Here is a 22628-nt window from a genome sequence, read left to right as displayed (position 1 = left end):
CCCAGCACTAATACACAACCCACACTATGTCTACGGAACCTCTATAGAAAATGAAGAGTACAATGATAATGCCGGGAACAAGGCCCCGGCAATACCTCAAATAAAATACACAAAGAACAAAAGATACATGACCCCAGGATGAAGTGGGGCTCACCAAGTCAGCTAGGAAGAAAGTGTACTGCTATCACTGATCAATATCTCCTGATGTGGAACCACCTGCATCCATTTAAAGATGCAGCGCCCCCGGAAAAAGGGACGTTAGTACCGGTACCGTCGAATAGTACTAGTATGAAAACCAAACACCAATTTAAGAATTTAGAAATACAATATAAGTATGATGAATCAGGGCGGCAATAGAATAATATAGATAATCATTTAAACCAGAGCAAGCTTATTAAGAGCTATCAATAACATTTATAGGATTTAAGATGATATCCTTTGTAACTATCTTCACACAAAGCGGTACCGCTGCCTCACCCGATGTATGCAGGTGGAGGTGTAAGCACAATACCATAACTCTACTCAAGCGGCCATGCCGCCTCACCCAAATAAAAAAAAAATATGTGGTGGTTCCACAATAATACCAAACTATGCACAAAGCGGTCGTACCGCCTCACCCCAATGTATGCGGGTAGAGGTGCAGTCCCACAATACCATAATCCCTACACAAAGCGGTCAAGCCGCCTCACCCCAATATATGCGGGTGGAGGTGTATCACAATCACAATCACAATCTCTACACAACTTGGCATAATAACTTTCACATAAATCACGACTTGAAATTATAACATGTGAATACACAATCCATAGTTTGGAATACATCCTCAATTTATAATGCAATATGATAAGAGCATTTGAAACATGAATTGAACATATATCTTTATCACAAAACTTATTGGAATACTCGATTTGTAATCAACATCTAGGAACTTACAAGGATAATGGGAATTCCAATTCTTAAAGAAGGGTTTAGCCAACATACCTCAATTGAGCTTCCTTAAATTCTAAAATATTCTGGAATTCTTAGCAACTTCAATCTATTGTAAAAATATAACAAATTGAACCAAAATTAGGAGGATGATCATGGTTCTAGCTCATTTGAGTATTTTATCAAACACTAGGTGTGCATTAAGGTTTCAAGGTCCTTTTATGGAGGATTCCATCATCCCACAACCCATTCTTTACCATTTTTAGCTCAACAATCTTCCTACACCCTTTGATAACACATGCAAGAAAAATAAACAACTCTCATACCCAAGAATTGTCTTGCTAATTTCCCATTCTTAGATAAAATTCAAAATTTAGGGTTAGGGTGTAGAATCTTACCTCTAGGATGAAGACCTAGTGAGTTTTCCTTATTAATCTCCAAAGATTTGAGTAAGAATCGAAGGGCAATTTGTTGAAGATCACTCTCCCACTCTAGGGCACTCTCTCACTCTCAAAATATCAGGTTTTAGGTCAAAAATGACTTAACCCCTCTCTCTACCCGACCTTGGAGTTATTTAATGGGTTCCTACATTCGCGGCCATGTACCTTGGCAAGTGGCCGCGCATCTGGCCGCGCACCTTAGGCAGAAACTCTCAAATATGTGCGGCCGCACATCTGGGCATGCATATGACACAGGTCCAGTAACATGGCCATAACTTTCTATATACATATCCAAATGATGAACGGTTTGATGCGTTGGAAACTAGATTCAAAGGGATTTAATTTGATATTTTATACACTATATAAATCTTCATATGTTGAGAGTTATACTCGTTTGAAGTTAGGTCTTGTACGAACTCACTTGAAACTTTATCCCATCATATAATTTTCAACTTGACATAGCCTTAGGGCTCTCTTAGACCATAAGCCATTATTAATGTACAACATACATATATTATCATGATCAATTGATATCATTCAATTTATCATTCTTGTTCATACCCAAATTAGTATAATTAGCACCCGCCAATCTTCTTATAACACTTCAAATTTTTTTGGGGTGTTACAAATAATTACCCAATTATCCACATAATTAAGAATTATCTCAAATGACTTAAAATACTAATCACTTTTTAACACACCTTATACACCTTACTATCATGGTTATGTGGTACCTTGTATGACACTAGTCCATAAATACCGGGTATTATAGCTTGGACCATATTTTATCTCAAAATGTCAAACTTCGACAAAATTCATTTTCTTCGATTTGCTTACCCTCTCACCTTCACGAATTTACTCATCACTTATTTGAAATAGCATAATGCTTATAATCTCAAAATAATCTCAGTCCCGAACTTATGTCGATTAACTTACGACGAAACTTTAACATACGAAAATACGGGATGTAACATCATTCCCCCATTTGGAACATTCGTCCTCGAATGTTGACTGATGCACTTATCATTATCATAACCTATAGTTCTTGCGAATGCTTTAGTACTCTTCTTTCCATCTAGGCAATTGTTTTGTGAATAAATCCAAGGGCCAGGGCATTCCCCTCTTTAGGTCTCTTTCTCACACCACGACTTGTGGTCGGACTTCTTTCAATCTCGTAACTATTGCTACCTTCTATCATTTAGTCTATACGACTTTGTCCTTGTATGTGCTCTTATGCGACTCTTCTCTTCTTTTCCTCCAGCCTTTAGCAGATCTCTAGGCCTTACTTTGTGAACATACATAGAATTATGACAAGCTGTCCCTCTGTGCATTATGGCTTTACTACATCTAAGTAGGTCATACTATACCATAACTCTTACTTCGATTTACTACCAAACTCCAGGTTACTCTCGTTGCTTATCCCATATGTATAAATCTAAGTCCTTTAATGCTTCCTCATTACTGTTCATCTTAAGAATGACGGCCTAATCTCATCTCATGATTTGTAACTTTTATCCATCCATTGTTGATTCACCTTAATGTTAATCTACAATTTACCACTGATAACTTGACCTTTTATGTAACACTGCCGCTAAGGCTCACATCGCATTGAGGAACATTTGAAATGATTAGACTGATCCACCTGGGGGTGATACCATGCTTCCATAACCATATTTCATAGCATCCCAATGTGATTCACCTTACGTGGGTATTTTAATCCTATACAATTCATGAAATTCCTTCAAATCATCACTCAATCGAAGACCCAAATGTCATCCTTCATTTATCACAATTTCACCCTTATTCTATTACCGGGGCAACATTCCATCTCTTCTAAATGTTATTAGTCTTAGACTCCTTTGAGTTCATTCAGGCCATACTGAGCTTTTTATAACTTAGAGAAACCATTAGCTCTTTTGTTTTCATGGGCTTAATCTTGAGGACTTATCCATTCTCGCCACCTTCTCACTCGCCCTTTCTTATCCTTACTCTTGTCTTCCTAAAACCTTGTCGTTTTACCATACTATAGCTTGCGACCTACACATATCTATTTATATTACTTGCAATGCTTGCACCATAGATTTCCTTATGTTGTTCTGGAACATCAAAGAGACATCGCATCGTCTCAAACTCTTCTTTACTCTTTTAACTAGACCTCTCGATACCTAGAAACCATAGGTTGGGAGGTATGCCACCAATGACACCGCTATCATTTCTGGATACTGAATCCCAATGCTTCTAGTCCTCTATAAAACCTTGTCGTTTTACCATACTTTAGCTTGCGACCCACACATATCTATTTATACTACTCGTAACCTTCCTTCAACTTGCTTACATCATAGATTTCCTTGTGTTATTTTGGAATAAGCGAGATATCACATCATCTCTAACTCTTCTTTACTCTCTTGACTAGATCTCTTGGTACCTGGAAACCATAGGCTAGAAGATATGCCACTTACGACGCCGCTATCATTCCTGGATACTGAATTCCCAGCACTTCTATCCCTCTATCTGTAGTATGGATTATTCACAACCTTCTGCATTTTAGTATCTCGTACGTTGTTCACCTTTACCTTATTTACCTTAAAATCTCGCATCACATCTTCTATCTATTTCATGACCTTGCTTTCACATAGGTGTAATTCACATCCACAACTTGAAGCTCTCTTATAATACTTGCACCTCTAGTGCATACACAATCCGGTGGGAGCTTCATACTGACTTCTTACGAGGCTGGTACTCTTCTAACTGGCTTTATCATAGAGCCGTTATAGAATATGGCTACTGCACTATCTATCTTGTACCTCTAATATTTAAGAGTGATCCTGCAATGTTCTCAATCACGAGATCTATAATTTTCTGGGTCCAATAATCAAACTCCTGATTTACTTGGTTGATGTAACTCTTTAGTTTCCTCTTCCTTCTGATCAGCCTTTATGTAGGCTTAAGCTATCTTCCGATTTACGGCTCCTGGTATTAGTTAGTACTTTAACCTTTCATGGACGCTATGGAATATCCATGATACAATCTTCTAACGACTCAATCCTTTGTCTATCACCTGGACTCAATTCTTTCTTTTAACTTATACCAGAGTCTTTTACGGCTGTATGATTGTTAACATATATGCTGTATGGATAATACTTCTAAATCTTAAGTGCATTCATAACATAACTAACTCTGGATCATTGATCAAATAATTTCTTTCGTTCCTTCTTAGCTTTCTTTAATTGCAAGCAATTGCTTTTCCTGGTCGTTCTGCCACTTGTCGCATGAATACTCGGCTTATCTTAGTTCCCACGCATACCGGAAGTTTCGTGCAACTCATATGATCTCGAATATTACTTTTGATTTCACTTCCCATTCATTAGACACTGTAGGTGCCACTTTCTTATGGAGTGCATACAATGTTGTTGTGAGACCGTTGTTACAAGACCATTTCCTCTTTCGGTCACTGTGCTTAGGTTGAAGCCTTCTTCCGTATTTCCTCAGCTAGACTTTCGTTGTCGTACTAAGGGAAGACCCTCTGACTCTTGTAAAGCTGCAAGCTTATTACATCGTATACCCGATAGAATTTTTGATATTCGTACTTACTTTTACTTATCCTTAGTTACTTACCTCCACGCTCATGTGCTCGTACGGTTGCTTCTGAACTGAAGTTTTGACTGTATTCCCAGTGGTATTCTCTTTTTTTATCTCCGCAATACTTATACGGTACCTTTAATTACCCCAGCTCTTATCTGAATATTTCTCAAGGATCACGATATCATTATCTACGAGACTGGATTCGCTATGTTGGGGTTCACTATGTTTATCTTGCACGATCTGCTGATTTGTCTGTATCCTCTTGCCTCGCCATAACTAGGCTCTTCCTGAATCAAATGCTAACTATTTGTGGGCCCATTCTCATATCAACATTCTGCGTAATCTTTCTTGGGTTATTTCCTTTGTCTTAACTTACGTCTCGCACTGTGATAGCATCAAGGACAAGGATATAGTTTTGGAAGCTCCAAGGCCATTTACAAGATCTCAAGCTAAAGAGTTGCAAACTAAGGTTGCTGGACTTCAATGGCAAATAAAGAAGCTTTTAATTGTAGAGGAAGAGCTCAAGCCCAAAGTAGATGAATTATCCAAGTTTTACAATTATTTGGTGATCCAAATTGAAGTACAAGAGGAGGAAGATTGGACCACCAAATCATCCCTTGAAGTCCAACAAAGGGGCTCAAAATGAGCTTAAAAGAGGTCCAAAAGGGGTGTTTCAAAAGGAGCCCAATTGGAGTCCAAAACAATGGCCCAAACTAGTAGTTTTAAGGTCCAAATTTTCCCCAAAGGGATTTGGCCGCCCCCCACCTAATTTAATGCCTTTTCTTACTCCTTAGCAACCATCCCACCTAATTGTAATGACTTTTTATGCCTTAGAAACCACCCTACCTAATGTTAAGGACTTTTTGTGCCTTAGTACTCCTATAAATAAGGAGTTCTTCTCATTCATTGAGACACTTCATTATTGATTAAGTATGTTATACTTGAGAGTTCTTTTGAACCTTTGTTACTTATGCTTTGAGATTTATCTTTCAACCTTTACTAGTTCATAGTTCAAGGTAGTAAGATTACTTCTCTATTATGATATCTTTGATTCCTTTATGGTATTCTTAGAAGGCGATTAATACTAGTTATTAATTATTGTCTCCAGTTACTCGTAAAGCGGTCAAGATCCGAATATATTATTTTGATTTGCTTTTAAGTAAAGGCGTTTGATTTCTTCAATAAATCAAAACGTTGTTGCTTTGATCTTGTCAAGGCTATAGAACTTACGTTCTTAGAAGTTCATGGAATTCTTTCCTTGAATTTTCCCATATCCTTTATTTTCTGTCCTTTAGTTCTAGTTGCTCAATTCCTTATTGTTATTGCTTCCGCATTTACTTCTCAAATTCTTACTCTAGTTTGAATTCCCTACCTAGTCGATATCAAGTGGTATCATAGCGGTTCTATCAAGATTTCGTTCTTGATAATTCTGGGGATTTCTTGAATACTAAGAGCGAAAAAAACGAAAATCAATTAAAAAAAAGTTTCTTGATCTCGAGAAACTTTCTTTTGTATCTAATTTGTTTCCAAAAACTATCAAAGGAAACAAGAAGAGGGGATCCCAGATTTCAAAGATAAGACAAAAATTCAATTTTTTTTACTCTTTCTAATCTAACTATATAATCCTTTCCTTTTTGTTCGTGTCTTGTTTCAACCGAGCCTAATAGTTCTAGGATTTAGTTCTTCTTTCATTTGTTCCCCAAAAATCTATATTTTACTACTAAGAACTTTATACGAGTTGGGTTTAACTATAAATCTACAAAGTATTTTGTTCAAAGGTTATTTCGAGAGAGAAAAAAAGGCAAAGTGTGTGTGAGAACAATTTAGGAAAGAGTCAATTTGTCTGATACAGTTTAATTATTTAAGATGTCACGTACAGGTAGTGATGATGAATGGAGGGTTCTTCAAGAAGCCGAAATCAAAGCAAGAAATGATTTTACCTTGCAAGCTATGCATCAACAATTCAAAAGATGGAATTTGCAACTCCAAGAGATGAGGGACACCATTGTTGAGCAAAATGATACAATAGTTGAACTTAGAAGGGAAAATAATGTTAGGCCCCAAGCTAGGAGAAATGTACCCCTTGCTCCCATTGTAAATCAAGAAAACCCTATAGATGATTTTAATGATATTGATTTTGATAGGGTGGGAAGAGATAGGAGGGGACAAAGAGGTAGAGTAGAAGATGATAATATAAACAGTATAAAGATGAAGATGTCATCTTTCAAGGGAACAAGGGATCCAAACTTGTACCTTGATTGGGAGAGAAAGGTTGAAGCCATCTTTGACTATCACAACTACTCTGAAGGTAAGAAGGTTAAACTTACTATTGTTGAGTTTTCTGACTATGCTGCTATTTGGTGGAAAAAGCTTACTAGGGACAGATTGCAAGAAGGACAAGCACCAATTGTTACTTGGGCTGAGATGAAGAGGGTGATGAGAAAGAGATTCATACCATCACATTTTCAAAGAGAGCTACAACAACGTCTTCAAATATTGAAGCAAGGATCCATGTCTGTGGATGAGTACTTTAAGGCTATGGATATGGCTATGATCTAAGCTAATTGTATGGAGGAAGAAGAGGCTACAATGGCTAAGTTTTTAAATGGTTTAAATAAGGAAATAGCTGATGTAGTAGAATTACAACAATATGTAACAATAGATGAGTTAGTTGATTTGTCTGTAAAGGTAGAAAATCAAAATAAAAGAAAGCAAACTAGCTCATGGAAAGGTCGGTCAAACACCATCTCCAAGTAGCCATGGTCGAATCAAGAGATGAAGAGTTCTTCTAGACCTCTAGAAGATAAGGATAAAGGTAAATTTGAGAACAAAGAGGGAGGTAAAACCTTTAACCCTAAACCTTTTACACCTTCTAGTTCTATTCAACGTCATAAATGTAAAAGAAGGGGACATATGATGCATGAATGTCCAAGTAGAAGAAACATCATTCTTAGAGAAGATGGAGGATATGAGAGTGAAAAAAGTGAGGGAGAAGAAGAGAGAGATGTGAGTAATGATGATGATATAGAACTACCTAATGATGGCATGATTGGGGGAGTTAGGAGGATTATGACTATCAATTTGGGAAGCAATAGTGAAGAACAAAGATAAAGGGGAAAACTTGCTCTATGATCATTGATAGTGGTAGTTGTGCTAATGTGGTGAGTTCATACTTTGTGGGAAAATTGGGACTTGCATGCATAAAACACCCTACTCCTTGTAGACTCCAATGGTTAAATGATAGTGGTGAACTAAAGGTAAACAAACAATGCATGATTTCGTTCAATGTTAGTAGATATGAGGATGATATTCTTTGTGACATAGTCCCTATGCAAGCTTGTCATATCTTACTGGGTTGTCCTTGGCAGTATGATAGGAATGTTTTTCATGATGGAAGGAAGAATAGATATTCTCTTGAGCTAAATGGAAGGAAATTTACTCTTGCACCTTTCTCTCCTTCTCAAGTGTTTGAAGATCAAAAGAGATTAAGGAAAACAATGGGAAAACCAAGGGGAGGGATAAAAAGTGAGCTTGAGGAAAAAGAAAAGAAAGAGGCCAAGAGTTAGAAAAAAGAGAGATGGCCGAGAGAAAGAGAAAGAGGGCAACAATTTGAGAGAAGAGATAAAAGGGGCTTGAATGAAAAAATAGAAAGTCTTGGTGAGAGGAAAGAGGCTAAGAAAATAAAAAAAAAAGAGTTTTTAAATAAAAACCAAATAGTGTTTAAATGCAAGAAAAGAGGGGTTGCCCATAATACTACTTACTTACAAAGAAGCTTTGATTAATTCTGAGTTACTAACTTCTTCTTTGCCAAGTAGTATTTCTTCTCTTTTGCAGGATTTTGAAGATGTCTTTCCTGAAGATATTCCTAATGGATTGCCACCTTTACGTGGCATTGAGCATCAAATTGATTTTGTGCCTGGATCACAAATCCCAAATAGGCCTGCTTATAGGAGTAATCCAGAAGAGACAAAAGAGCTTCAAAGGCAAGTTGAGGAGCTGCTTGAGAAAGGCTTTGTGAGAGAGAGCATGAGCCCTTGCTCTGTTCCCGTCCTATTGGTACCCAAAAAGGATGGAACTTGGAGGATGTGCGTGGATTGTAGAGCAATCAACAAGATAACGGTAAAGTATCGCCATCCTATTCCTCGTCTTGATGACATGTTGGATCAATTACATGGATCCAAAATCTTTTCTAAAATTGATCTAAAAAGTGATTACCATCAAATTCGAATGAATCCTGGAGATGAATGAAAAACTGCTTTTAAGACCAAATATGGGCTTTATGAGTGGTTAGTTATGCCTTTTGGCTTGACTAATGCACCTATCAATTTCATGAGATTAATGAATCATATCTTTAAGGATTTTCATGGAAAATTTATTGTGGTGTACTTCGATAATATCTTGATCTTTTCTAACACTTTAGAAGAGCATGTAGAACAACTAAAACAAGTTTTTGAAGTTTTTAGAAAGCGCAACTCTTATTTGCTAATCTTAAAAAGTGTAATTTTTGTGTGGATCGTGTGATTTTCTTGGGTTTTGTGGTTAGTTCTAAAGGAGTTGAGGTTGATGAAGAGAAAATTAAAGCAATAAAAGAATGGCCAAAACCTAAGAGTGTAACTGAAGTTAGGAGTTCTTATGGACTTGCTAGTTTTTATAGGAGGTTTGTGAGATACTTTAGCACCATTGCTTCTCCTTTAACTGAAGTTATTAAAAAGGATAAGATTGTTACATGGGGAAAAGAACAAGATGATGATTTTAACTTGTTGAAAGAAAAGTTATGTTCTGCTCCATTGTTACAATTGCCTGATTTTTCTAAATCTTTTGAAATTGAATGTGATGCTTCTGGCAAAGGAATAGGTGTTGTTTTGATGCAACATTCTAAACCTATTGCCTACTTTAGTGAGAAGTTAAGTGGAGACACATTGAACTATTCCACTTATGACAAAGAGCTATATGCTTTGGTAAGGGCTTTAGCCACATGGCAACATTACTTGTGGCCAAGAGAGTTTGTCATTAAAACTGACCATGAATCCTTGAAATACTTGAAGAGTCAAGGTAAGCTTAGTAGAAGACATGCTAAGTGGGTTGAATTCATTGAAACTTTTCCTTATGCAATTTCTTAGAAACAAGGGAAAGAGAATGTTGTTGCGGATGCACTTTCAAGAAGGTATGTCTTAGTTTCTTCCCTGACTTCTAAATTGATGGGTTTTGATCCAATCAAGGGACTTTATGCTAATGATGTTGATTTTGGCAAGATTTTTGCAGATTATAAGTTGGGTCCTTTTGAGAGGTTTACCCTCCAAGATGGGTTTCTCTTTAAGGAAAATAGGTTGTGTATCCCTAATTGCTCTTTACGTGAATTATTTGTAAGGGAAGCACATTGTGGAGGGCTTATGGGTCAATTTGTAGTTTCAAAGACACTAGACATACTTGCTGAAAATGTTTTTTGGCCTGGAATGAGAAAAAATGTTGAAAGAATATGTGCACAGTGTTTGGAATGTAAACAAGCTAAATCTAAAGCGTTACCACATGGTCTTTACACGCCATTATTTGTTCCTACTTCACCTTGGATTGATATTTCTATGGATTTTGTGTTAGGTTTGCCTAGAACAAGGTATGGTAAGGATAGTATGTATGTTGTGGTAGATAGGTTCTCCAAAATGACTCGTTTTATTCTTTGTTTAAAGACTAATGATGCTTCACATGTTGCTGATCTTTTTGTAAAAGAAATTATCAAAATGCATGGTATACCTAGAACTATTGTTAGTGATAGGTATTCTAAGTTTTTGAGCCACTTTTGGCGTGTATTTTGGGGGAAGCTAGGCACTAAATTGTTGTTTTCTACTTCTTGTCACCTGCAAACTGATGGACAAACTGAAGTAGTTAATAGAACCTTAGGAAACGTGTTGAGGCTGTTTTGAAAGGTAAATTAACTTCTTGGGAAGCTCACTTACCTATGATTGAATTTGCTTACAATAAAACAATCCATTCTTCTACAGGTGTATCTCCTTTTGAGGTTGTTTATGGTTTTAATCCCTTCACTCCCCTTGACTTACTAGCATTACCTACTAACGATATTATTAATATTGATGGTAGGACAAAGGCTGAGACGATGAAAAAAATTCATGAACAAACAAGGCTTGCAATTGAGAAGAAAAATGAGCAAACTGCCTTGAGAAAGAATAAGGGTCGAAAACAAGTTATTTTTAAACCTGGAGATTTAGTTTGGGTTCACTTTAGAAAGGAGAGATTTTCCTCCAAAAGGAAGTCAAAGTTGCATCCTATAGGAGATGGCCCATTTCAAGTCCTTGAAAAGATTGGAGACAATGCTTACAAGTTGGACCTTCCTGGTGAGTTCCAAGTAAGTGCTACATTCAATGATGCTGACTTGTCTTTGTTTGATGTAGGATCGAATTCGGGGATGAATTCTTTTCAAGAAGAGGGAAATGATAGCATCAAGGACAAGGATAGAGTTTTGGAAGGTCCAAGGCCATTTACAAGATCTCAAGCTAAAGAGTTGCAGACTAAGGTTGCTGGACTTCAATGGCAAATAAAGAAGCTTTTAATTGTAGAGGAAGAGCTCAAGCCCTGTGATGACCCAAAAGGTCATCTTATGTTTTACAACTCGAATATGCACTCTTAAGCCTTTAAAATCTCATTTTTACCCTCCTCGATTTGCATGCGCAGTCCTGGCAGGTTTTCGGAAAGCTTTTATGTTAAAAACTAATGAAAATAAGAATTTTTGCCTTAAAAATTGATTTAGTTGACTTCGGACAATATTTTTGGTAAACGGGCCCGGATCCATGCTTTGACGGTCCCGGTAGGTCCATATCAAATTATAGGACCTGGGCGTATGACCGGAATCGAATTCGGAGGTCCCTATCTTGAGTTATGAATTTTTGATAAAAATTAAAAGTTTGGAAATTATTTGTTTTTAAGAATTGATTGATATTTGGAATTGTTAGTATCGGGTCCGTATTTTGGTTTCGGAACCTGGTACAGGTTCCTTATGATATTTAAGACCTGTCTGTGAAATTTGGTGAGAAACGGAGTTGATTTGACGTGATTCGGATGTCCAGTTGATAAAATAGAAATTTTAAAGTGTTCTTGAGAATGTCATTTGATTTGGTGCTAAATTCATAGTTCTAGGTGTTATTTTGGCAATTTGATCATGCGAGCAAGTTCGTATGATGTTTTTAGACTTGTGTGCATGTTTGGTTTGGAGCCCCGAGGGCTCGAGTGAGTTTTGGATAGGCCACGGGATGTTTTGGACTTTGAAAATTTTGTTTTTTTCTGCAGAGTCTGGGTTTTGGCATGTCCTTCTTCGCGTTCGCGAAGGTCCTCTCGCGAACACGAAGAGTAAACTGATGAGGCAGGGATTTCTTCTTCGCGAACGCGAAAGGTAAACTGATGAGGCAGGGATTTCTTCTTCGCGACGCGAACGGTAAACTGATGAGGCAGGGATTTCTTCTTCGCGAACGCGAAGCGATGGGGGTGTTACCCTTTGCAAACGCGACAAGGCCATCATGAATGCGTAGTGTTAGGCATTGGGGAGGGGGAGTCAGTCGTTCCTTCATCGCGAACGTGAGAAATGCCTCGCGGATGCAAAGGCCGGGGGGGTAACCATCGCGAACGCGAGCTGGGTCTCGCGAACGTGAAGGCTTGGCAACCAGTACCATTTGCGAACGCAATGAACACTGTCGCCCAGCACTTAACAGAATCCAAAACGGGATTTTAGCCAAAAATTCATTTTTCTCAAAAACCAAATAGTGAGAGGCAATTCTTCAAGAGCCATTTCTTCCCTAAATTGTTGGTAAGTGATTCTAAACCAATTTCTTTCAATTACCCATTACATTTTATGAATTATCAACCTAAAATCTAGAGTTATCATGGTAGAATTAGGGTTTAGGGTAGAAACTAGGGATTTCGGAAAATTTGAGGATTTAGACCCCAATTTGAGGTCGGATTCCAAAACTAATTACATATTTGGGCTCGGGGGTGAATGGGTAAATGGATTTTGGTCCGAACAACGGATTTTGACCAAGCGGGCCCGGGGTCAATTTTTGACTTTTGGAGGAAAAATTTGGGAAATCTGTAATTATTCATTAAACTTGATTCCTTTAGAAATGTTTGATATTATTGAGCCATTTTTGAATAGATACGAGTGATTTGGAGGTCATCCCAAAGGAAAAGCTGTGATTGAGAATTAAATAGCCTCCGGAGCGAGGTAAGTGTCGTGTCTAACTTTGGCTTGAGGGAATAGGTATTATGTGTTTATTGGCTTCGTGTTTGGTTGTTAAATACGATGTATAGGTGAGGTGATGAGCATCTATGTGTCATTGTTGAGTCATAGCATGCGAGTGAAGTTCTATTCTTATCAATTTGGTAGCCTTAAATTCTACTATCCATGCTTAGCGGGTTATTTGAAATGTTGGATGAATTGTATCTGGTTTCACAGAGATTTGGTAACTTTCGAATATTGATTCAAGGTTGAGGTTACATTGTGCTATCGATTATGGGTAAAATACTAGTTTCTTTGTGATACTCCTGTCTATCCGTTGTTATTGATTCTGTGATTTGAGAGGAGGAGTGTAAAGCACGAAGGGTGATGCCGTGCATACATTATTTATATTGTGAGGAAGAGTGTAAAGCATGAAGGGTGATGCCGTACATGTATTATATATATTGTGAGGAAGAGTGTAAAGCACGAATGGTGATGCTGAGTATATTATGAGAGGTTTAATGCACGAAGGGCGATGCCGTGCCGTTTTATTTATTTATTTGGTGAGGTTGAGAGTAAAAGCACGAAGGGTGATGTTGTGCCATTCTATTTATTTATTTGGTGAGGTTGAGAGTAAAAGCACGAAGGGTGATGCCGTGCAGTTTTCCTTATTTTTTTTATTTGCTTAATTTGTTTAAGGATTTTCGGTTTAATTCTATCTTTTCATTATACTCACTCTTTATATTGTATCCCCCCACTGTATGTCCCCTTACCATTATTTCTGCGTTATTTCTTTATTTACTGTTGTTGCCACTGGCATGATTATACTGTTCAGGTTATATGTGGGTGTCTTGTCTTAGCCTCGTCACTACTTCGCCGAGGTTAAGCTCGACACTTACCAGTACATGGGGTCGGTTGTACTGATGCTGCACTCTGCACTTTCTGTGCAAATTTGGTACCGGCTCTGATTGTTCGAGATTTTGCTATTGGTCCGCTGTCCGAAGACTCAAGGTAGATCTGTCGGCGTTCACAGACCTTGAAGTTCACGTCTATCTTTTATGTCCTACTGTTTTCTTTCATTCAAACAGTTGTATTTCTTTCAGACTAGTACTTGTAGTAAATTCTAGAATCCTCGGGAATGGTGAATCCAGATCCGGGTGGCAGTAATTAATATGGTTTTATGATATTCCGCACTTATTATATTTCATCTTAGTTAATTATTGTTAATTACTAAATGGGAATAAGGAATTGGTTTAATGATTCTCTAACATTGGCTTGCCTAGCAAGCGAAATGTTAGGCGCCATCACGGTCCCGACGGTGGGAAATTTCGGGTCTCACGAGTCACGAGCAGACTTAGTAGAGTCTGAAGGATCGGTACGGTGACGTTTGTACTTATATCTTAGAGGCTATGAAGTTTAGGAACAATATCACTTCTTTCATTCCTTATCGTGCGGCATTGATTTTTTGCTTGAAACCTATATCTCGTATTCCTTTGTATCCACTCGTGTATGACATTGCACACTTGGTATCAGTTGTGCGTCGATGGTTCGTGATGCCGCAGATGAACTATGAGGGAGCCAGAGATGCTCAAACATTGCCTCAACGTGTGATTTTGACTGAAGATGCGGACGTATTAAGAGATCACCTAGTGAATCAGGTGGGGGATGCAATGGACCTTGGCATCTGGTTGATTTATACAAGCTGTGAAGGTTAATATTGTGGACCATCGGACGTGGTGAACTATGACTTCGCGCCGAGTGGGGGGGGGGGGAGTCCACTATCAATGGATGGATTGCGGGGTCATGTGTTATATCAGTTTTGGCCTAAAAAATATATATGTGGTACTGAAAGGTTCCCCAAAAATTTACACATGTTTAAGGCCTGAGATTTTGTAGAGGATAAGGTTGGTACTTGCGGTATATCCGCCTACTTAATAATCCTATACTTCAGTACCAAAGGAGTTAGAGAAACAACTTTAAATTTACAGAAGATCTACTCAGCGTGGACGTCATGGTTGCGGATTTTGGGATGCTTCGGAGGAAGTACAGTGGTTGACGAGATTCTGGACTATGTGGTTTGTGCCAAGATTTGTCTGTATGGAGCTCTACTTTTGTGATCGTTGTGTATAAATAGGGGTAAGGGTTACCTCCGAGAAGCATTGAAGAGTATGTTAAGAAATGGGTCAGCTCAACAGTGTTGAGTCAGCATAACAAAAGAAGAAATTGGCCTTGGGAGAGATAATTCTCCACAGGTGTCCGTGGCAAGCCTATGAAGAGGGCAGACCAGCCAGTGCAACACTGCCCACTTGGCTCAGTTCTCAGAAACGCTTTTGGAAGAGTTTGTTCCCGGACTCTCCGTAATGCGTGGCGCATAGTGTTTGAACGGTAGCGTCAGGTCACCAAGACGGTGTCATAATATACCATCAGGTTCAATAAGTTAGCCTGTCATAGTCCTACTTTGCTTCCTACAGCCAGAGAGTGAGTCCACAGACTCATTGAAGGACCCAATTATAATTGTAAAATTTGGTACGACTCGGGAGCTACAGGCTAATACTTCATTTCCGCTAGTGGTAGAAATTGCCAAGATATTAGAACATGTTCGGGGTGAGGAAAAATAAAACTAAGGAGACCAAGACGTCTCGAGGTTCTGGGGGATTTAGTGGATTTTACTCTGCGAGTATAAATCATTATGGCGGGGGCTCAGGCAGTCGGCCAGCCCAGTCCGCACATCGGATTACCTGGGGTGCTACAGTAAGTTATTTTAATTCGCCACCGACATGAGTTCCTATAAATGGTTATTCCAGTTATATGGAACAGACTAAATATGAGCAATCAAACTCGCAAAGGGGTTGTTATGAATACGGTGATACCAGGCACATCATGAGAAAATTGTTCCAAACTTAGGAGAGGTATATTTCATCAAATCACTCAGGCTACGTGCCCCATTGCAGTTACCACACCACCCACACGATCAGTTAGGGGTAGAGAACAGGTGTGTAGAAGGCGTCTTAGAGGTGGAGACCCAGCCCTTATTATAACTATTTTGTGGTATGATGGAGGTCGTTACATCAGATGGTGTCGTTATAGGTACGACCTCGATTTAAAATAAAGGAATAATTTCTTTAACTTGATTAGGTTCTATGTATCAAGACGAGTCCTCCTATTGTGCTTCACTTATGAGTGAGCTTCGTAATTCTATAATCTACTTATGTGTCTACTTCTGTGGGGAGGTTTTATGGAGATAACTACGCCTATCATTCCATGATGGACTCTAATAAGGTCTGTGTAGCTAAAGGTGCCTTTCTGGTACTTATTTCGGTATGTTTTGATGTATTTCCGGATAATTAATTACAAATTGTGAATTATATTCCCTACCGGTGAGGGGTTCATTATGTGTTGTGATTTTGTTTAACGAAAGTTATTTAAAAGGAGAAAATGGAAAGTTTCGATTGGCAAGATGTGCATATTACTTGTGATTCAGAACTGAGGCTGAGGTCCTCACATTTTAAAATAAATTGATATGTTGAAACCGGGCTATGAGCTACGGTGGAAGTTATATAAGGATGAGATCCTTGCGATAAAAATTCTTGTGTTTAAATTCTCCCTTGTGAAATTAAATTTGTACGATAGTACTAATAGGGAGTCATGCCTGCTAGGCTTATCTAAAAATATTTGTATAAAATTCTTTGTGCATACTTGCCAAATTCATGTTGTAATATTGACTTGTAACCTACAAGGTAGGTGCCCGCCCAGGTATCGTTAAATGTGACTCGTTAATTCGGGTAAATAATTATGAGGTCTTCATGCCTCGTATCTCATTAGTATTGTGAAGGTTTGAAACGAGATTTTTGTTAACATGAAATTAATTGACGATTCTGTAATTGATTATGAACAACTATTAAGACCAAATTGACCCAGAAGGGTGCCCCATTTAGATGGCCAGACGAGTGTGAGTTGAGCTTTCAGAAGCTCAAGACTGCTTTTACTACGATGCCAGTGTTGGTATTACCCACAGGTTCAAGATCTTATACGGTGTATTGTGATTCATCTCACATTGGGCTTGGTGCAGTACTAATGCAAGATGGCAGGGTGATTGCATATGCATCCCGGCAATTGAAAGTTCACGAGAAGGATTATCCTGTTCATGACTTAGAACTGGCAGTCATTGTTCATGCGCTGAAGATTTGGAGGCATTACCTCTACGGTGTCTCGTGTGAGGTATTTACTGATCATCGTTGCCTTCAATACCTGTTCAAACAAAAAGATCTTAATTTGAGGCAGAGAAGATGGTTGGAGTTGTTGAAAGACTATGATATCACCATTTTGTATCACCCCGGAAAGGCCAATGTGGTGGCCGATGCTTTGAGTAGAAAATCAGCTAGTATGGGTAGCCTTGCATATATTCCAGTTGGTGAGAGACCCGCTTGCATTGGATGTTCAGGCCTTGGCCAACTAGTTCGTGAGGTTGGATGTTTCTGAGCCCAGCCATGTTCTAGCTTGTACAGTTGCTCGGTCTTCGTTGTTTGAGCGCATCAAAGATCGGCAGGATGACGATCCTTATTTACTTGTCCTTAGAGACACAGTGTGACACGGTGGTGCCAAGCAAGTTACTGTTGGAGATGACAGAGTTTTGAGGATGCAGGGTCGTATTTGTGTGCCTAATGTGGATGGGCTTCGTGAGTTGATCCTTGAGGAGGCTCACAATTCTCGATATTCTATTCACCCGGGCGCTGCCAAGATGTACCAGGACCTGCGGCAGCATTATTGGTAGAGGAGAATGAAGAAGGACATAGTTGCCTATGTAGCTCGGTGCCTAAATTGCCAGCAGGTAAAGTGTGAGCATCAGAGACCTGGTGGTTTACTTCAGAGGTTAGATATTCCTGAGTGGAAGTGGGAGCGTATCACTATGGATTTTGTTGTTGGACTCCCACAGACTCAGAGGAAGTTCGATGCAGTTTGGCTTATTGTGGACAGGCCGACTAAGTCAGCGCATTTCATTCCTTTGGCAGTTACCTATTCCTCAGAGCGGTTGGTAGAGATTTACATTCGTGAGATCGTCCGTCTCCACGGTGTGCCCGTGTCTATCATTTCTGATCGAGGTACGTAGTTTACCTCGCATTTTTGGAGGGCAGTATAGCATGAGTTAGGTACGCGGGTTGAGTTGAGCACAGCATTCCATCCTCAGACGGAGGCACAGTCAAAGCGCACCATTCAGATATTGGAGGATATGCTTCGCGCTTGTGTTATATATTTTGGAGGTTCTTGGGATCAGTTCTTCACACTTGCGGAGTTTGCTTATAATAGTAGCTACCAGTTGAGCATTTAGATGGCTCCATATGAGGCATTATACGGAAGGCGATGCAATTCGCCAGTTGGCGGGTTTGAACCGGGAGAGACTCAATTATTAGGTACCGATTTGGTACAAGATGCCAAGGAAAAAGAGTTATGCCGACCGTAAAGTTTGTGATATTATATTCATGGTTGGAGAAAGAATATTACTTCGGGTATCGCCCATGAAGGGTGTTATGAGATTTGGGAAGAAGGGCAAGTTGAGCCCTAGGTATATCGGCCCATTTGATATCCTCGAGAGAGTGGGGGAGGTAGCTTATAGACTTGCGTTGCCTCCAGGGTTATCCTCAGTTCATCCGGTATTCCATGTGTCTATGCTCCGGAAATATCATGGTGAACCGTCCCACGTGTTAGATTTCAACTCTGTCCAGTTGGAAAGGGATTTGACTTACGAGGAGGAGCCGGTGGCAATTCTAGCCCGGCAAGTTCGCCAGTTGAGATCAAAGAGTTACCCTTCAGTTCGAGTGCAGTGGAGAGGTCAGCCTATTGAGGCAGCTACATAGGAGTCCGAGTCCGATATGCGGAGTAGATATCCCCACCTTTTCACCAGCCCAGGTACTTTTCTATGTCCATTCGAGGACGAACAGTTGTTTTAGAGGTGGAGAATGTGATGACCCAAAAGGTCATCTTATGTTTTAGAACTCGAATCTGCGCTCTTAAGCCTTAAAAATCTCATTTTTACCCTCCTCGATTTGCGTGTGCAGTCTAGGCAGGTTTCCGAAAAGCTTTTATGTTGAAAACTAATAAAAATAAGAATTTTTGCCTTAAAAGTTAATTTTAGTTGACTTCGGTCAACATTTTTGGTAAACGTGCCCAGATCCGTGCTTTGACGTTCCCGGTAGGTCCGTATCGAATTATGGGACCTGGGCGCATGCCCAGAATCGAATTCGGAGGTCCCTAGCTTGAGTTATGAATTTTTGATGAAAATTAAAAATTTGGAAATTATTTGTTTTTAAGAATTGATTGATATTTGGCATTGTTAGTATCGTGTCCGTATTTTGTTTTCGGAACCCGGTACAGGTTCGTTATGATATTTAAGACCTGTCTGTGAAATTTGATGAGAAACGAAGTTGATTTGACGTGATTCAGATGTCCAGTTGAGAAAATAGAAATTTTAAAGTGTTCTTGAGAATTTCATTTGACTTGGTGCTAAATTCATAGTTCTAGGTGTTATTTTGGCGATTTGATCATGCGAGCAAGTTCGTATGATGTTTTTAGACTTGTGTGCATGTTTGGTTTGGAGCCCCGAGGGCTCGGGTGAGTTTCGGATAGGCCACGGGATGTTTTGGACTTTGGAAATCTAGTTTTTTCTGCAGAGTCTGGGTTCTGGCATGTCCTTCTTCGCGTTCGCGAAGGTCCTCTCGCGAACGCGAAGAGTAAACTGATGAGACAGGGAATTCTTCTTCGCGAACGCGAAGTGATGGGGGCGTTACCCTTCGCGAACGCGACAAGCCCATCACGAACGCGTAGTGTTAGGCATTGGGGAGGGGGAGTCAGCCGTTCCTTCATCGCGAACGCGAGCAATGCCTCGCGAAGCGAAGGCCAGGGGGTAACCATCACGAACGTGAGCTGGGTCTCGCGAACACGAAGGCTTGGCAGCCAGTACCCTTCGCGAACACGACAGTGCTCTCGCGAACATGATGAACACCATCGCCCAGCACTTAACAGAATCCAAAACGGGATTTTAGCCCAAAAATCATTTTTCTCAAAAATCAAACGTTGAGAGGCGATTCTTCAAGAGCCATTTCTTCCCCAAATTGTTGGTAAGTGATTCTAAACCTTTTTCTTTCAATTACCCATTACATTTTATGAATTATCAACCTAAAATCTAGAGTTTTCATGGTACAATTAGGGGTTAGGGTAGAAACTAGGGATTTCAGAAATTTGAGGATTTAGACCCCAATTTGAAGTCGGATTCCAAAACTAATTACATATTCCGGCTCGGGGGTGAATGGGTAAATGGATTTTGGTCCGAACCTTGGGTTTTGACCAAGCTGGCCCGGGGTCGATTTTTAACTTTTTGGAGGAAAAATTTGGAAAATCTGTAATTATTCATTAAACTTGATTCCTTTAGCAATGTTTGATATTAGTGAGTCATTTTTGAATAGATACGAGTGATTTGGAGGTGAATTCCAAAAGAAAAGTTGTTATTGAGAATTAAGTGGCCTCCGGAGCGAGGTAAGTGTGTGTCTAACTTTGGCTTGAGGGAATAGGTATTATGTGTTTATTTGCTTCGTGTTTGGTTGTTAAATATGATGTATAGGTGAGGTGACGAGCATCTATGCGTCGTTGTTGAGTCATGGCATGCGAGTGAAGTTCTATTCTTGTCTATTTGGTAGCCTTAAATTCTACTATCCATGCTTAGCGGGTTATTTGAAATGTTGGGTTACTTATATCTGGTTTCATAGAGATTTGGTAACTTTCGAATATTGATTCAAGGTCGAGGTTACATTGTGCTATCGATTATGGGTAAAATACTAGTTTCTTTGTGATACTCCTGTCTATCCGTTGTTATTGATTCTGTGATTTGAGAGGAGGAGTGTAAAGCACGAAGGGTGATGCCGTGCATACATTATTTATATTGTGAGGAAGAGTGTAAAGCATGAAGGGTGATGCCGTACATGTATTATATATATTGTGAGGAAGAGTGTAAAGCATGAAGGGTAATGCCATAAATGCATTATTTATATTGTGAGGAAGAGTGTAAAGCACGAAGGGTGATGCCGTGTATATTATGAGAGGTTTAATGCACGAAGGGTGATGCCGTGCCGTTCTATTTATTTATTTGGTGAGGTTGAGAGTAAAAGCACGAAGGGTGATGCCGTGCCGTTCTATTTATTTATTTGGTGAGGTTGAGAGTAAAAGCACAAAGGGTGATGCCGTGCAGTTTTCCTTATTTTTTTTATTTGCTCAATTTGTTTAAGGATTTTTGGTTTAATTCTATCTTTTCATTATACCCACTCTTTATATTGTATCATTGTATCCCCCACCGTATGTCCCCTTCCCATTATTTCTGCGTTATTTCTTTATTTACTTTTGTTGCCACTGCATGATTATACTGTTCAGGTTATATGTGGGTGTCTTCTCTTAGCCTCGTCACTACTTCGCCGAGGTTAACCTCGACACTTACCAGTACATGGGGTCGGTTGTACTGATGCTGCACTTTGCACTTTCTGTGCAGATTTTGGTACCGACTCTGATTGATCGAGATTTTGCAATTGGTCCGCTGTCCGGAGACTCAAGGTAGATCTGTCGACGTTCACAGACCTTGAAGTCCCCGTCTATCTTTTATGTCCTACTATTTTCTTTCATTCAAACAGTTGTATTTCTTTCAGACTAGTACTTGTAGTAAATTCTAGAATGCTCGGGAATTGTGACTCCAGATCCGGGTGGTAGTAATTAATACAATTTTATGATATTCCGCACTTATTATATTTCATCATAACTAATTATTGTTAATTACTGAATAGGAATAAGGAATTGGTTTAATGATTCTCTAACATTGGCTTGCCTAGCAAGCGAAATATTAGGCGCCATCACGGTCCCGACGGTGGGAAATTTCGGGTCGTGACAAGCCCAAAGTAGATGAATTATCCAAGTTTTACGATTATTTGGTGATCCAAATTGAAGTCTAAGAGAAGGAAGATTGGACCACCAAATCAGCCCTTGAAGTCTACCAAAGGGGCTCAAAATGAGCTTTAAAGAGTCCAAAAGGGGGTGTATCAAAAGGAGCCCAATTAGAGTCCAAACCAATGGCCCAAACTAGTAGTTTTAAGGTCCAAATCTGCCCCAAAGGGAATTGGCCGCCCTCCACCTAATTTAATGACTTTTCTTACTCCTTAGCAACCATCCCACCTAATTGTAATAACTTTTTATACCTTAACAACCACCCTACCTAATTTTAAGGACTTTTTGTGCCTTAGTACTCCTATAAATAAGGAGTTCTTCTCATTCATTGAGACACTTCATTATTGATTAAGTATATTATACTTGAGAGTTCTTTTGAAACTTTGTTACTTATGCTTTGAGATTTATCCTTCAACCTTTACTAGTTCATAGTTTAAGGTAGTAAGATTACTTCTCTATTGTGATATCTTTGATTCCTTTGTGGT

Source organism: Nicotiana tabacum, chromosome 12 (assembly GCF_000715075.1).
Source record: "Nicotiana tabacum cultivar K326 chromosome 12, ASM71507v2, whole genome shotgun sequence".
NCBI classification, from domain to species: domain Eukaryota; kingdom Viridiplantae; phylum Streptophyta; class Magnoliopsida; order Solanales; family Solanaceae; genus Nicotiana; species Nicotiana tabacum.
The sequence above is the reverse complement of the archived record's forward strand: the minus strand, read 5'-3'. Positions refer to the sequence as shown.